Source organism: Procambarus clarkii, chromosome 21, assembly GCF_040958095.1.
Source record: "Procambarus clarkii isolate CNS0578487 chromosome 21, FALCON_Pclarkii_2.0, whole genome shotgun sequence".
NCBI classification, from domain to species: Eukaryota; Metazoa; Arthropoda; class Malacostraca; order Decapoda; family Cambaridae; genus Procambarus; species Procambarus clarkii.
This window is the reverse complement of record NC_091170.1, coordinates 29,877,812-29,894,650: the sequence shown is the minus strand read 5'-3', so window position 1 is coordinate 29,894,650 and position 16,839 is coordinate 29,877,812. Positions and strand designations below refer to the sequence as shown.

General features: G+C 46.3%; 1 protein-coding gene across 1 annotated transcript in view; it reads left to right on the top strand.

Annotated features, from left to right (window-relative positions):
- The first annotated feature begins 2,372 nt into the window (after positions 1–2,372).
- Positions 2,373–16,839, top strand: part of ari-1 (E3 ubiquitin-protein ligase ariadne-1) — a 61,554-nt gene continuing 47,087 nt past the window's right edge. Inside the window, exon 1 of the mRNA XM_069328246.1 lies at positions 2,373–2,453. The gene's annotated coding sequence lies outside the window, so the exon portion shown is untranslated. The remainder of the gene's footprint in view (positions 2,454–16,839) is intronic.

Below are 16,839 nucleotides of genomic sequence, written 5' to 3'. Positions count from 1 at the left end.
GACTAGTCTGATGGCAAACCTCTAGATCTTATCTAATTGTTTATCTTTTGTTAGGTAGATATGGACTCCAGGCTGGAGCTTCATACTCCAGAATTAGTCTGACATATGTGGGGTACAAGGTTCTGAATAATTTTGTACGCAAGTTTCTAAAGGGAGTTCTTATGTTGGCCAACCGGGCATATGCCGCTGATGATATCCTTTTAACCAGACTCTTGAAGGATTTCACCTCCCAGACGGTACCCTTACTGACGGACACTGATACTCACCTAGTTGTGCTCTGGCTCTTTGGGCCCGCCTCTCAACCGTCAATCAACAGGTGTACAGGTTCCTGAGCCTATTGGGCTCTATCATATCTACACTTGAAACTGTGTATGGAGTCAGCCTCCACCACATGTGTGTGTGTGTGTGCGTACGTGTATGCGCGCGCGTGGGTGTGATAATACATCCCTACTAGTTGGAAAACTAACAAAAATATGAAGTGAATATTCGGGTTGTTGCAGGAGACTCTGGCGAGTACCCGGAGAATGGAAGCTGGTCCATTGTGAGGTCAAATGAGGTCACCACGTGTATAGCACGTGTTGCTATACCACGTGTATAGCACGTGTTGCTATACCACGTGTATAGCACGTGTTGCTATACACGTGGTATAGGAACATCCTCATATAACCTGATCGTTCAATTCACACTTCAGCTCGGAATATAGAAACAAAAACAGAATCGTTCGTATTCTTCCTTATCATTTTGCATGTAGGTGGTAATTTTTGGCTTGATTAGTGTGTGCTCTCGCGCGTGTGCGCATTCGTGTGTATACTGCGTGTGGGCACGAGTGCGTTCGTGTGTATGAATTACCCGCCCACCAAAAGTTGTCTCTAATCCCTTAATGGGCGCCACGTGGCTCGGTTACTGTAATGGGTCCGTATGTTGGCTTGTTACTTGGAGGGTCTGAGTGTGTGGTGGTGGTGGTGGCTGCCCCGGCTTGTTAACTCCATCTCAGGCCAATTCGTGTGTACGCTGGCGCTAGTAGTAGTTTAGAGGAGTAAATATATCATTAATTAACTGATTGGCATTAATTAACTGTTCATTGAATTGTTCAATTCAATGAACTATATGGGACCAGCCCCAGTTCGTTGCAGTGTGGGATTCTTTGCAACTGGAGATACCTCCAGGATGCATTTCCCCATAACCCTCAAAGTTAATTTCACTTAGCACAATTATAATTTCAACCTATAATATAATGGACAACTACAACATGAACATGTCTGCTAAAAATGAATGTACCACATAATCTAGCTTATTTCTCGCGTCCTGAGCCTCATAACTCATTTCCAGAATGTCGCAGCTTGGCCAATACCTGAGTGAATAAAAAACTTTGCAAGCTCAAAACAAACCATAGAATTTGGTTTTAAATCATCAATAGCTTTCCCAACGCTCTAACTATTGCTTGCAATGTTCAGTTTCAACATGCTGTGAATTAAACATTGGTTTGTTCTCATATATAAATTAATATTATTATATATATAAATGCTGTGTATAGTTAGGCGTAGGTTAGGTTAGGTTAGGTTAAGTGTTTAGGTTCTGTTGACGATTATTTGTATTTGAAGTACGTGGGTGAGGCATTTATAGAATTGTGGTTCGAACAGAGGACGTGAAGGAGCACTTGTTCCGGAAGTGTTCGGACGTGTCCAGTTGCGAGTCGAGTGTAAACCGCTTTTAATTCCTAAACAGGGGAGTTTGGCGGCTGGATTAACGAGCTTGGATCTTTGTATGCAAGGACGGGCTGTCTTATGACAGATAACCCGTCCTCACACAACCCCAGTGTGAGGACGGGTTATATAAGAGCGGACTAGTTGCTGGTGGGGTACCGCACCGCTCCTATGCCAACCCGTCCTCGACTCAAGTCCATTACATCCAGCGGTCGACCCCACAGACGCATTCATAAATTTTAATATGCTGTTCATTCAAAACGGGAATTTTCTCAAGTATAAATTAATATTATAATATATTAGCATATTGTGCATATATTGGCATAGGTCAGGTTAGGTTAGGTGTTTAGGTTCTGTTGGCGATTATTTGTATTTGTAGTACGTGGGTGAAGCATTTATAGCGTTGTGATTCGAACAAAATTCGTCAGTGAAGCACTTGTTCCGGATATGTTCGAACGTCAGCAGTTGTGAGTCGTGTGTAAACCGCTTTTCATTCATAAACAGGGGGTTTGGCGGGTGCATGGAATCACTTTTGGATCTTTGTTTGGAGGACGGGCTGCCTATGCCAGGTAAGTCCACTACGGGCTCACCATAGCCCGTGCTACTTGGAACTTGTTCCGAGTAGCTGAATCTATAACAACAATATGCTAGTGGGCAGCCACGCGACGCGTGCGGGGACGCTAGTTGCGCTGGTCCGGTTAATTGTTAAGCTGGTATACCGGACGCTGCTCACACCCTCCGCCTCATACAGTAAGTCTTGCTTATATTAAGTCTCTAGGTTAATAGACTCCGGTGATTCTTTACTAATTCTCACCTTTACATGTTCCTAAGAATAACTTAGGAACATAGACCAAGAATAACTTGGTCTTTGGCTATATGTGTGTGTGTGCGTGTGTGTACTCATCTAATTGTGCTTGCGGAGGGTTGAGCTTTGGCTCTTTGGTTCCGCCTCTCAACTATGATATTGCCATTTTTGTCGTCAGGGGAAAAAAAAGTGACCTTTTTTGTTCTTTTGTCACTGTCCTGTCACCCAGTACGTCGGGTTCTTTACGGAATCAACCAGTGGTACAGCGAGAGGACAGACTGCATGGAAGTGAACGACTTCCTGTTGCTGAAGGGTATAAACTGTTGTTGTTGTTGTTTTTAAAGATTCGCTACCTGGAACAAAGTTCCAAATAGCACGGGCTATGGTGAGCCCGTAGGTACTTACAAACTGTTTTCGGACCACTAAGTAGCTCTCCTGGCCTGTTTCAGGACGATGTTTTCAGCGCTTGACGCATTGGAGCTTGAGGGGCATTATTGCATGGTTGCAAATCTCAATGCTTCTTTAATACTTTAGAGACAAAAGTTGTGATTTCGTCGTGTTGAAAAAGAAAATATTCTTGCAGGACTCCGTTTATTGTTGTTTTTGGGGGGATTTCATCTTTTTCAGAGGTGGAGTTGACCATGTAATGGTTACTTATGGATAATTGAGAGTTCAGCAAGTCTGTTGCAGATAACATTCTCTAATTTTACTAACTGCTGAGTGGTCAAATATGCACAGATAACTGGTTATTGACTGCAGATATTTATCATCACATTTGTTTCCCATAGTGTTGAGAGCGATGTCGTTCAGTGTGTTTTGTGTTGCGAGAGTGTTGGGCGGCTGTGACGTCTGGCTATGGTGTGGACCTCTCAACATTTGTGTAGGATGTAGGGGGGGGGGGTGTGAGGCGTGGTGGGGGAGTGTGGGTCGTGGTGGGGGAGTGTGGGGTGTGGTGGGGGAGTGTGGGGTGTGGTGGGGGAGTGTGGGGTGTGGTGGGGGAGTATGGGGCGTGGCGGGGGAGTGTGGGGGTGTTGTGGGGGAGTGTGGGGCGTAGTGGGGGAGTCTGGGGCGTGGTGGGGGAGTGTGGGGAGTGGGGAAGCGGGTGATGGGGATGAGGAGGGGGAGGGGAAGGGATATTAAAGATGGATGCTGGCGTGCACGGTGTCCTGAATGATGTATGGATGGGTGGATGGATGGATTTCTATGTCGTTGGCGACTGGGTGCGTGATCAGGTAGGTGGATGGGTGACACTACAGGCTGGTGTAAGTGTGTGTGAAGAGACACACTTACATTTATCCCTTAAGACATACATGCTGTAAACACTTACGGGTACAGCTGCTGCGGGTACAGCTGCTGCGGGTACAGCAGCTGCGGGTACAGGTTGGGACGGAAAGCCAGAAGACACTCCGGCGGATCAAGCACGACTTGGAAATATAATAATATCCTTCAGAGAGAAGCCAACAGTGGGAGCTGCAGATCGAGGCGGAGTTCGAATCCTCAGCGCTCGGCTGTGCCCCGACGTCCTCGTGGCGTCTTCCGGTCCGCGTCAGGAAGAGGGGAAGTGAGAGATGGAAAGCGGGAAGTGAGGGAGAGCAGGGAGGAAGTAACAGAGGGGGATGTCAGAGAGGAAGAGATGTAACAGGTGGGAAATGTGCGTGTGTGAGAGAGAGAGAGAGAAAGAGAGAGAGAGAGAGAGAGAGAGAGAGATCAATGTAAGGAGCCATATAACCCTAAGGAAGTATCTGAATGACAGGGAGGAAGGTAGGAGGTATTAAGGGATGGACGAAGGGAAAGAGGGAATGTCAGTGGTAAGGGGGAGAAGAAAAGAGGAAACACATAGAATGAAGGAAAGAGAGAGGGGGAGATGGAAGGACACGTAGGAAGATAGGAGGGAGGAAAAGGATGAGAGGACCTTGATGGAAAAGAGGGAGGGAGGGACACAGGAACTAATATAAACATGTGTATAAAGGGGTCAACCGGAAGTTGCAGGAGGACTTGTGGGCGGCGGGTACCGTGTGGGCGGCGGGTACCGTGTGGGCGGGATATTAAAGGTGAACACACACAGTTGAGTGCCCAAATGAGCCTCAGAGACATTAGGAAGAACTTTTTCAGTGTCAGAGAAGTTAGTAAATGGAATGCATTAGGCAGTGACGTGGTGGAGGCTGACTCCATACACAGTTTCAAATGTAGATATGATAGAGCCCAATAGGCTCAGGAACCTGTACAACAGTTGAGAGGCGGGACCGAAGAGCCAGAGCGCAACCCCCGCAAGCACAACTAGATGAGTACACACAATAATTATGACAATAGTGACCATAATATTGTGTATTAATCTACTAATACATCAAGAAACGAGTACTGGAAAGTGTTGGGGGGGGGGGGTTATGGGGGTCAGCAGGGTGATGGGGGTCAGCAGTGTGATGGGGAGGGTGACGGGGGTCAGCAGGGTGATGGGGAGGGTGATGGTGGTCAGCAGGGTGATGGGGAGGGTGATGGGGGTCAGCAGGGTGATGGGGAGGGTGATGGGGGTCAGCAGGGTGATGGGGAGGGTGACGGGGGTCAGCACGGTGATGGGGAGGGTGACGGGGGTCAGCAGGGTGATGGGGAGGGTGACGGGGGTCAGCATGGTGATGGGGAGGGTGACGGGGGTCAGCAGGGTCATGGGGAGAGATGGGGAGCACCCACAACAGTCAGCAGAAGAGGAAACAGCGGCTGCGACATTGCTTTGAATTTCCTCTTCCGCCTCCCATTTTCTGAATGGCAAACATGTTATATCCTGGTCAGCTGCCCCGGTAACCCCCTCCCCCCCCCCCTCTCTCTCTCTCTCTCTCTCTCTCTCTCTCTCTCTCTCTCTCTCTCTCTCTCTCTCTCTCTCTCTCTCTCTCTCTCTCTCTCTCTCTCTCTCAGGCACATGGATAACCCCCCCACCGTGGTGGGTATCAGGGCAGGTGTATGCCCCGTGGTGAGTATCAGGGCAGGTGTATGCCCCGTGGTGGGTATCAGGGCAGGTGTATGCCCCGTGGTGAGTATCAGGGCAGGTGTATGCCCCGTGGTGGGTATCAGGGCAGGTGTATGCCCCGTGGTGAGTATCAGGGCAGGTGTATGCCCCGTGGTGGGTATCAGGGCAGGTGTATGCCCCATGGTGGGTATCAGGGCAGGTGTATACCCCGTGGTGAGTATCAGGGCAGGTGTATGCCCCGTGGTGAGTATCAGGGCAGGTGTATGCCCCGTGGTGGGTATCAGGGCAGGTGTATGCCCCGTGGTGGGTATCAGGGCAGGTGTATGCCCCGTGGTGAGTATCAGGGCAGGTGTATGCCCCGTGGTGGGTATCAGGGCAGGTGTATGCCCCGTGGTGAGTATCAGGGCAGGTGTATGCCCCGTGGTGGGTATCAGGGCAGGTGACCTGCTAGTTATCACAGCTCGTATCTACGGATACTAACACATTCCTCAATATTATTATACACTCTAGTTAAACGCATTGGGAGGGGCTGGTAATGGTAGGGATGGGGCTGGGGATGGTAGGGAGGGGGTTGGGGATGGTAGGAAGGGGCTGGGGATGGTTGAAAAGGGCCGGGATAGTAAGTAGTGGAAAGGACAGAGAGTTGTAACAGCCAGAGATGTGTAGCAACTTGAGAGCGATCAGCTGATTCATTCAGTATATTCTGGTCGTCACCCCCCCCCCCCCCCAGAGTCACCCCGGGGGTGAGAGAGTGCAGGAGCTGTCGTCACCCCCAGAGTCACCCCGGGGGTGAGAGAGTGCAGGAGCTGTCGTCACCCCCAGAGTCACCCCGGGGTGAGAGAGTGCAGGAGCTGTCGTCACCCCCAGAGTCACCCCGGGGGTGAGAGAGTGCAGGAGCTGTCGTCACCCCCAGAGTCACCCCGGGGGTGAGAGAGTGCAGGAGCTGTCGTCACCCCCAGAGTCACCCCGGGGGTGAGAGAGTGCAGGAGCTGTCGTCACCCCCAGAGTCACCCCGGGGGTGAGAGAGTGCAGGAGCTGTCGTCACCCCCAGAGTCACCCCGGGGGTGAGAGAGTGCAGGAGCTGTCGTCACCCCCAGAGTCACCCCGGGGGTGAGAGAGTGCAGGAGCTGTCGTCACCCCCAGAGTCACCCCGGGGGTGAGAGAGTGCAGGAGCTGTCGTCACCCCTAGAGTCACCCCGGGGGTGAGAGAGTGCAGGAGCTGTCGTCACCCCCAGAGTCACCCCGGGGGTGAGAGAGTGCAGGAGCTGTCGTCACCCCCAGAGTCACCCCGGGGGTGAGAGAGTGCAGGAGCTGTCGTCACCCCCAGAGTCACCCCGGGGTGAGAGAGTGCAGGAGCTGTCGTCACCCCCAGAGTCACCCCGGGGGTGAGAGAGTGCAGGAGCTGTCGTCACCCCCAGAGTCACCCCGGGGGTGAGAGAGTGCAGGAGCTGTCGTCACCCCCAGAGTCACCCCGGGTGAGAGAGTGCAGGAACTCAAGAACATGTGGTGCCAGGAGACAACATATGTGGTGCCAGGAGACAACATATGTGGCCCCTGCATAATACAAGGAGCAGGAAGCCAACATCTGTGGCTGTGTACAGTAATACCTTGTAATACCTCCTCACGCTGTAATTGGTTGGACGTAAATTGTGTGTGTGTGTTTGAACCCAATTTTCTCAGCCTAATTCACCGTTCACGACGCTTTGAGAATCGAATGACGTGCGCTGCTTCTCTGAACATAATGCTGGTGCTTTACTTCGTGTTCAGAAGCTTCCTCAACACCGGATTTAGTGCCTGAAGCATTGTTAACACTCTAATCTATTAATTACTTTAAAAAATGTTTTTCAAAAATATATTTTCATGTGGATCACATTTTATTTTAAGCCTGTTTTTTGTCATATAGTGCATTGTTTAGGTGTTTTTTTGTGTGTGTTTTCTTAAGTTACTTTTTAAGTTTTAGTTAAATGTTTTTTTTTCTAAATTTTTTGTTATTTTGATTTTTTTTTTCTCGCTGAATGTCTAAACAGAAAATAAACAAGTACGTGACATGTCTCAGAGAAGTAAACAGTACTTTCCTTTATGGAGTACCTTCACTCCTGGAGTACCTTCCCTTCCTTACCAGGCTGAGAGTTTCCCCTTCCCATATCTCCAAGGTAAACCTTACCCCTGGAACACGACCCACCAATCAGTTTACTCCCAGGTTCCCAATTGCTGCTGGGTGAAGAAGGGGCAACAGCTATACGGATTGGTCCCTATTCGACCCTCCCTGCCCTGGACTCGAACCCAGCCGGCAAGGAGGCGTGAGTCTCTCTCTACCCTGTGACCTGGTGACCTTTGCACTGACCACTCGCTGCCAGTCCCCTCCCCAATTCTCCCCCCCCCCGCCCCTTGGGCTTACCATTGTGAGATGACCGTGCAATCTGTTTCCCCCTTCCCCACCCCCCCCCCCCATGTCACCCCCTGTCACCCCCCTGTCACAATGGCAACTCGACAAAAAATGACGCAACCTTTAGCGTTTACATTATCCACCATCCCTCACCACCACCCCTTCCATCCCTTCCTCCTCTTTCCCTTCTAGTCACTCTCCCTTTCTTCTGACTATCCCACCTCTCTCCTATCTCCACTAATATCCAAACCTATCTTCCTCCACCAATCCCATCCCACTATCCCTTCCCCTAACCCTTCTCTCACACTAATGTTTCCTCAAACTGTTCCTTCATCTCCGTCTCTGGTACCTGTCCAACATTGTTACCATTGGGAATGAAGAATGTAGTGTTTCTCGTGTTTGAGGAGAACGAACCCTGTTAAGCTTACCACAGGGCCTCATAGACCATCGACTTTTCGAGGAAACAATCCATTACAGTTGCCTAACTGTACTTCGAGTCTTGGTGAACAGAGGCATCAGGTGGAAGTAAACGTTGCCAAACGTCTCGTCCTGCGGGAATCCGCAAATAGTTTAAAAATAAGGTTAAGGGGGGTTAAAGATAATGTTAAGTCTTGCATACTTAATAACTCCAAACAAAAGTCGAGCAGAGTACCAGAATCATGGAAGGTTGCCAGTGTGGTGCCCAATTTTGAGAGAGAGAGAGAGAGAGAGAGAGAGAGAGAGAGAGAGAGAGAGAGAGAGAGAGAGAGAGAGAGAGAGAGAGAGAGAGAGAGAGAGAGAGATCACTTGCGGCGAACTTTCAGACAATTAGCTTAACGCTCAGTGTAGGAAAATTCTTTGAATAGATCAATTGCAAAAGCCATTCGTGTACATCTGAAAACCATCCCATAATGAAGGCATCATAACATGGTTTTTACTAAGTTTATGGTTCAGCTCGTGTCTGAAAATGGTTGTGTTTCGTCGCCAGTATAACCTCAGCAGGTGGCAGTATGTCCTCAGCATCTTGACATACACTTTACCTAGGGTCGCAAACTCTCGTTCAAGAGAATGGAAGCAACTCGCGAAAATTGACATCATGTCCCGTTTTCTGTTGGTGGGTCCTCTGGAAGGTTAGGATAAAGGCACTTTAGTACAAGAGTTTCGTGACGTTGGGAACGCTGGCGGGAACGGTTTGGCCACCCAATCGCTCTCTACGTTCTGTTCCTGAGCTCATTGTGTGTATCTGTAATATTTGTACCGCTCACAGGATGGGCATGAGAGGGGAGTTATAATAAATTTTCCCTAGTTGCCGGAAAGGGAAACGTTGAAAAAACGTTCATGTGGGAGGACGGCCAACGTTTTAGAGCGTGGAAAGTTTGTTGAGGTATTTATGAAAACGTTTGGTGTTCACCTGTTACTTTACACGTAGAATATACCTCATTAAACTTATTTCAGTTTCAATTACACGTAGAACTTGAAGGGGGTATTGAACGTCCACCAGCAGACATTTTGCTGTCTACGCAAGATAAAATTGAAGGCACTGAATTATTAAACGCTTGTTAGTGAGGTTGTTAGGCTATTAAACGTTTTTGCAATGACTATTGATGGTTAAAGAAACGTTAGCTTGAAAATGAGAGGGTCTTAATATGCAATGAAACGTTTGTTTTGGTTGAGAAAGAAAGCTCGCTGGTAATCAATACGTTTCTTCTTCTTCTTCTTCTTCTTATTATTATTATTATTATTATTATTATTATTATTATTATTATTATTATTATTATTATTATTATTACGTTACTTCAGACTCGCGTTGCAATCCCTGTGGTACAGTGGTAAGACACTACGATTTTTCCTGGGTTCGTATCCTGGCCAGGGAGGATTGACTAGGCGTCAATCCTTAACTGAACGCCTCTGTTCACCCAGCAGTGAATGGGTACCTGGTTGTGAAACGATTTGGCGGGTCGTGTTCCAGGGAAAATTAAGATTTAGGATTTGCCCGAAACGCTTTGCGCGCAACTGGCTTTACAAGAATGTAAGAACTTGTATTATATATATATATATATATATATATATATATATATATATATATATATATATATATATATATATATATATATATATATATATATATATAATCAATTATAGACAAAATAAAATAGTAACATTCACCAGTGAATAATAATATTATTTGTATTTACTGTTTAATTCTTCCGTGAGTATTTAACCTTTAATTTTAATGTCTTTAATCAATATACCAAATTTAATTCCTTAATTCTCTCTATTTTGGCTCAGTTTTTTATGGCTCACATAACAAATTCTCACCACTTAATTTTGCTTAAGGATGATACGGAATAGGTTGTGTAGAGTACAGTGCAATACAGTGAGAAGCAACAATGTCGTGTACTGACTTCATAAACCTCTAATTTGTCACTATTGATGGTGAAGGAATTCCTTATGTTATCAAGTTGGCTGTTATCATGCTTTGTCATGGATTTTTTTTTTTTTTTTGGTTAAGCTTTGGAAACGTTTATCGTTTATGTGTGTTTTTGTACATGTATAATTTGTCGAGCAATTTTCTTTAGTAAAACTATTATTATTATTTTTAATCATAACAGCTGCTAGGAACGTTTTTTCTTGCGAATGACACAAATGTTCACACTTAAAGAACGTTTCTCGTTATTCGCTATAATGTCTTAATGTTTTTTTTGTTTGATGGATTGTTCGCTGAAACCAAGAGAGATAATTTCGTAAAATGATTGCAGAAAAGCTGTGACTATCCACAACACATTTTCTAAATACCAACAGAAAACGCGATGAACCGTGAAACTTTCGCTCTCATGCGGTTGGTCATTCCTGTGTTGGTGGGTGTTTTTTTCTTTCGTTTTTTTTTGGTTTTTTTATCGTGTTTGACAGTTCATTTAGTGAAAGGATGATATTGTTCACATTTGTAAGTCTCACTAAATGAGCGAATTTGTACAGTACAAGTTTAACGTTTAAAGGTCAACTTACAAAAAAAAAACTGAGTTCCAGAACTTGCATCAATGTACATTAACTCTCGGCTTCAAAAGACTAATTAAACACTCGCCCCTCAAATTCACAATTACAAACTCAGCTTAAGACCATCATAGAGTTTCAGAAACGACTCAACAACCCCATTATTGATGACGAGTAGTTACTGTTTGGTGGAAAGTAGCAGTATGTAGTGATGGATCACCAGAAAGTACCAATATGTAGTGATGGATCACCAGAAAGTACCAATATGTAGTGATGGACCACCACAAAGTACCAATATGTACTGATGGACCACCACAAAGTACCAATATGTAGTGATGGACCACCAGAAAGTACCAATATGTAGTGATGGACCACCACAAAGTACCAATATGTAGTGATGGACCACCACAAAGTACCAATATGTACTGATGGACCACTAGAAAGTACCAATATGTACTGATGGACCACCAGAAAGTACCAATATGTAGTGATAGACCACCAGAACGCTGACTTTTGTATCGCTGGATTCAGACAAACCGGAAACTTTGTGTTAACCATAACCTAAATATGAGACATAACCCAACCTCGTCCACCAACCCTGAGACTAATATGGCAGATACAGAACTAGGAATATTTAAAATTGGTTTACAGCTGAACATTTTTTCTACATTAAGTGAACTTTTTGGTATTCAAAAACCACGTGAGTCTTGGAACTTCCCCAAAATGGTGGCTCAAAGACCCAATGAAGCCTCTTCTTTCAATATGCCACTCCGTTGAAAAATACAACTAATCAGCCTAACCAGAAAATTATGCCCCCAAACAAACAAACCTAACCTATCGAGGCTGATATGTTGTTGTTATAGATTCAGCTACTCGGAACAAGTTCCAAGTAGCACGGGCTACGGTGAGCCCGTAGTGGCTCACCGTACGACCAGGTGGTCCTACGGTTTGGTGGTGGACCAGGTGGACCTGGCACAGGAGCGCTGCTGAATGTGGGGAGGCTGATATGCAGAGAAAAACGTCAAATTTGTAACGGATGGAGCGGTTCCGTAGAGGTTTAAGCGGGTTTTAAGGTAAAGAAACACTTAGTGACTCCCCTGAGTTCCTCGTGGTCTCCCTCGCTTAATTCCTTTGTTCTTTTACAACCCGACACATCACTGGCTCGCTTTTAGGTCCTCATCAGCTCGAATTAGCGCCTTTGTTAAGCGGCGCGGAGATTGGGCAGTAAAAATGAATGGTAGAGTAGTTAGAGGAGGCGGCCTGGAACAAGTCTGGTACACGCCCAGTGGGTCATCATGACCCCCCACCCCCCCATCACACCCATCTAGGGGGGGGGGATTATATACGGTATCTTAACAAATCCACAAGGGCCGTGACGAGGATTCGAACCTGCGTCCGGGAGCGTCCCAGACGCTGCCTTAATCAACTGAGCTACGATATGGTATCTTAATAACTAATTCCACGTTGATAAACGACTGATTCCTATAACTGCACACTTTGAAAGCGACTGATTCTAAATTTGTTATTATTTTTTGATCATGAAGAAAACCAAAGCCATTATTGAGGTGTTTTATATCTGACTTTACCATATAATTATATCTGACTTTACCATATAATTATATCTGACTTTACCATATAATTATATTTGACTTTACCATATAATTAGATCTGACTTTACCATATAATTATATCTGACTTTACCATATAATTATATTTGACTTTACCATATAATTATATCTGACTTTACCATATAATTATATCTGACTTTACCATATAATTATAGCAACGTTTGGAACGTCCATGTATGTGTGTTTGAGACAATAGCAAGACAAGATATGCATGATTAAGTTATCTGCGCTGGCAACGTTATCTTATCAGGCAACGTTATCTTATCAGGCAACGTTATCTGTACGCTGATCAACGCCGTGTGCCCGCTGAGAGAAATCATCAAGGGGGTTCAAGTAACGAGCCAGCGATGTGACACGCGTTATCAACGAGTATGTATATTGAACGTTACCTCATAACGTCAGCCTGTCCTCGACGTATATGCACCGTTGTCAAAATAACGCCGAAATTATTCCGAAATTCAATTATAATTTGAAGCGTTTCTAGGGGTGTGTCGGGGGGGGGGGTTGGTCAGGTGTGGAGTGGTGGACCAGGTGTGGAGTGACGAACCAGGTGTGTGTAGTAGCCTCGGCGTATGTTCCTAGCGCCGCTCCGCTGCTTGCGTTAACGCCACTCAGAAGTGCGTATCGGAGGTGACGACCCTTGTACCAACGGACTACACGACGGCGCACAGTACTTGTGTCGGCGTACGAGCGACTGTTATACGCACGGAACTGCCCGCGTACGAGCGACTGTTATACGCACGGAACTGCCCGCGTACGAGCGACTGTTATACGCACGGAACTGCCCGCGTACGAGCGACTGTTATACGCACGGAACTGCCCGCGTACGAGCGACTGTTATACGCACGGAACTGCCCGCGTACGAGCGACTGTTATACGCACGGAACTGCCCGCGTACGAGCGACTGTTATACGCACGGAACTGCCCGCGTACGAGCGACTGTTATACGCACGGAACTGCCCGCGTACGAGCGACTGTGTTAGATGATGTGCTATATAACGGATATTATTTGTCTCGTAAGGAAGGAACGAATAATTAGTGTAGAGCCGGATACGCCATCTGCGTCTCCGGACACCATACAAGATGGTGAGCGTACTTAGGTATGACGCCGTACTCCTCCTGTGAGTGGAATGACGCCATGCTCGTTCTGTGAGGGGCATGATTCCATCCTGTGGCTGTTATGACGCCAAGAAGCAAAAGGAATAGTTCCACTTTTCTGTTTTTGCTCGCGCGTTGAAAACATATTTAAGAATGCAACCATATTGACGCCAATCTACAAGATATTGAATTCTCAGGCAAATGCAAATTGCTCTGAGCTTATTATGTGCTCGCTATTGACTATGTACTAAGTTGCAATCATCCGAGTTGAGGACATTCGTGGCACGATGATTGTAGGCGGCGATACGGTAGTCTGTACTTAGGGCTGTATAAGCCTTCATAGCTGCTTGCTGTAGTGTGTGTGGCTAAGTGTGGTCCAGCCACATACACTACTGTATTTACCACTCTATAAGACGCACCCAATTTACAAAGATATTTCGTGACGAAACAAAAAAAGGATAGAAAATGAGCATGTTCTATCAAACACTTATCGAAAGTGATTTTCGGGTGGTTCTGTATGGGACAAAAAACACGATTTTTGCGCATGTAAATGTGGTATAAATTGGATTCATGTTGGAACAAAAACACATGTTCCTCTCCTGCGACGAATGCATTAGTAGTTGTGCGCTACAAGAGCTGACTTGTAGGAGTACTCACAGCGGAGCACCTGGCCTCTGAGAGCGCCATTAGGAGAATTGATTTTGAGAGCACGTTGGCGGATTTCTACTGGTACACTTACGGGCTCACCATAGCCCGTGCTACATGGACACTTCGTTCTGAGTAGCTAAATCTGAAACACCAACAATACTTGTACTCGCTTGAGTATGTACTTGTGACGGGGCATAAGCCTGAGTACCTGTGTGTGTGGCTGTGATAATGCTTGTTGAAATAAAACAGATATGTGTGTGTGTGTGTGTGTGTGTGTGTGTGTGTGTGTGTGTGTGTGTGTGTGTGTGTGTGTGTGTGTGTGTGTTTACTAGTTGTGTTTTTGCGGGGGTTGAGCTTTGCTCTTTCGGCCCGCCTCTCAACTGTCAATCAACTGTTTACTAACTACTTTTTTTTTCCCACATCACACACACACACACACACACCAGGAAGTAGCCCGTGACAGCTGACTAACTCCCAGGTACCTATTTACTGCTAGGTAACAGGGGCACTTAGGGTGAAGGAAACTTTGCCCATTTGTTTCTGCCTCGTGCGGGAATCGAACCCGCGCCACAGAATTACGAGTCCTGCGCGCTATCCACCAGGCTACGAGGCCCCACATGTGTGTGTGTGTGTGTGTGTGTGTGTGTGTGTGTGTGTGTGTGTGTGTGTGTGTGTGTGTGTGTGTGTGTCTGTTGGATAACAATAGGTTGGAATTGAGTCTGTATTGGTATATTAGTAAATTAGAGCCCTCGACGGTGCAGTGTGCTTGTAGAGGAGCTCTCGAAGCTATGTATAACGTACGTATACATGTATAAGAGCTCTTGTAGCTGTATCACGAACGTAAAATAGCTTTCACAGCTATGTGATTAAGGACCTGCCCGAAACGCTGTGCGTACTAGTGGCTTTACAAGATTGTAAATACTATGCTATGTATTCTCACAAACCCAATGTACCTTCTTGTATATAAATATTGTGACGGTAACGCGTTGGTGTTCGGCTGTTTAAGGCTAGGGGTATGGCCTCGTCACATAGTTATAAAAAAAAATAGAAAAAACTGGAACTTCGTCTGTGGTAAGGTAAGGAGAAGACACACAAAACACAAGTAAACTTTAACAATGAAATTTTAATTACGTTAAATAAATCAAAACATGAAAATAATGCACAAACAAATTCTTATAATAAAATCAATGAATCAAAATAATAAGAATACTTAAATGACACAATGAAAAGTTACGTTAAGTCAAAATAACAAGAAGTGCAACACAAAAGGTAAGTGGGAGGTGCTGGAATATTGGCTTAAAGCCACCACCTCTCTCAGTACACGCTAACGTCTAGCTGGGAGGAGTGCTGGCTACGAAAGCACGGAACATTCTGAGGACTGATGTTGGGGCGACCCCAGACATCAGGTAGTATTGGGGGCGAGTGCAGGTGCAGCCAGACCGGCGACCAATCAGCGGAGCCGTAGCGATCAACGGGTAGTTTGGTGGTTGGAGTTCGAACAGGTGGCTGGTTGCATACGTTTCTGCTCACCCTGGCAAGCCTTGCTGGTGCTGGTGTTGTTGTCGTTGTTGGACATTTCTTCCATAGTCTTTTTATATAATTGTGAAGACGTAATTTTGGAGGGAAGAGCAGGCTCAATCTCTTGAAGGAGATTATCGTCACAACTCTCCCCCGAAGCCTGCGGTTCTGGAAGAAGTACGTCGTTATGTGGTGGAGTAATGGATGGAGTTGCTTCTACTTCATAAACTCTGGAGAGATCATGGGCTAAGATGTTGTCAGACTCTTGGTATAGTGTGTCTCCAGGTTGAATTTCTGCAGTTAGCAAGCCCATAGTAGAAGACGTTGAGATGAGAAGTGGGCGTGCTGCAGGAGGTGTAGGGTGGTGTGGTCCGTATTGATGGTGGACCGAGCACTTTTCAGGTGTGGAGTGAAGTGCTGAAGCTTCAGGATGAGGAAGAGTAGCTCCTTGCCAATTGTTCCGTCGTTCCTTGTAGCAGTAGTCGCTGACAGGTGTATTCTTCTCGCCTCGTTGCTGCATCACGACACCACCATCGTCGGTACCATTGGCGTCGACATGGAGGATGTAGGGCTTATCTGACGAGGTGAGAGTGGAATTAGAAGAGGGCATAGGAGCACGAGTATTATCCTGAAAGCATTTGGGAAGATCATTAAGGATTTTGGAATTAGAAAGCGCCGACTCCTTGTCAGTGCTTTCGGGAGAAGAAGCCGGGATGGTCTCACTGTGGATATAGGGTTCTGTGAAGGTAGAACAATTAATCAAGACAGTGGGAGGAGTACCATTATATTGCTTCAGGAGGTTGACGTGGCACAGCTGGGTCTTCCGCCGCCTATCTGGAGTCTCTATCACATAATTATTATTATTCCTGCACTCTTTGACGCAGTAGGGTCCTGAAAATTTGTTTTGTAAAGGTGAACCTGGGATAGGGAAATAAGCAAGGACGAAGTCTCCCGGCTTGAATTTTCTTACTTTGCTGGTCTGGTCGTAATGAGTCTTCATTCTCACCTGGGCTTTCAATAGATTATCATGGGCAAAGCGGTGGACTCTCTCTAGAATGTGCTGAAGGTTTTGAAGAAACTGGGGCACATTCTGATGCTCACTGAAGGTGGCATCTCTGAGAGAG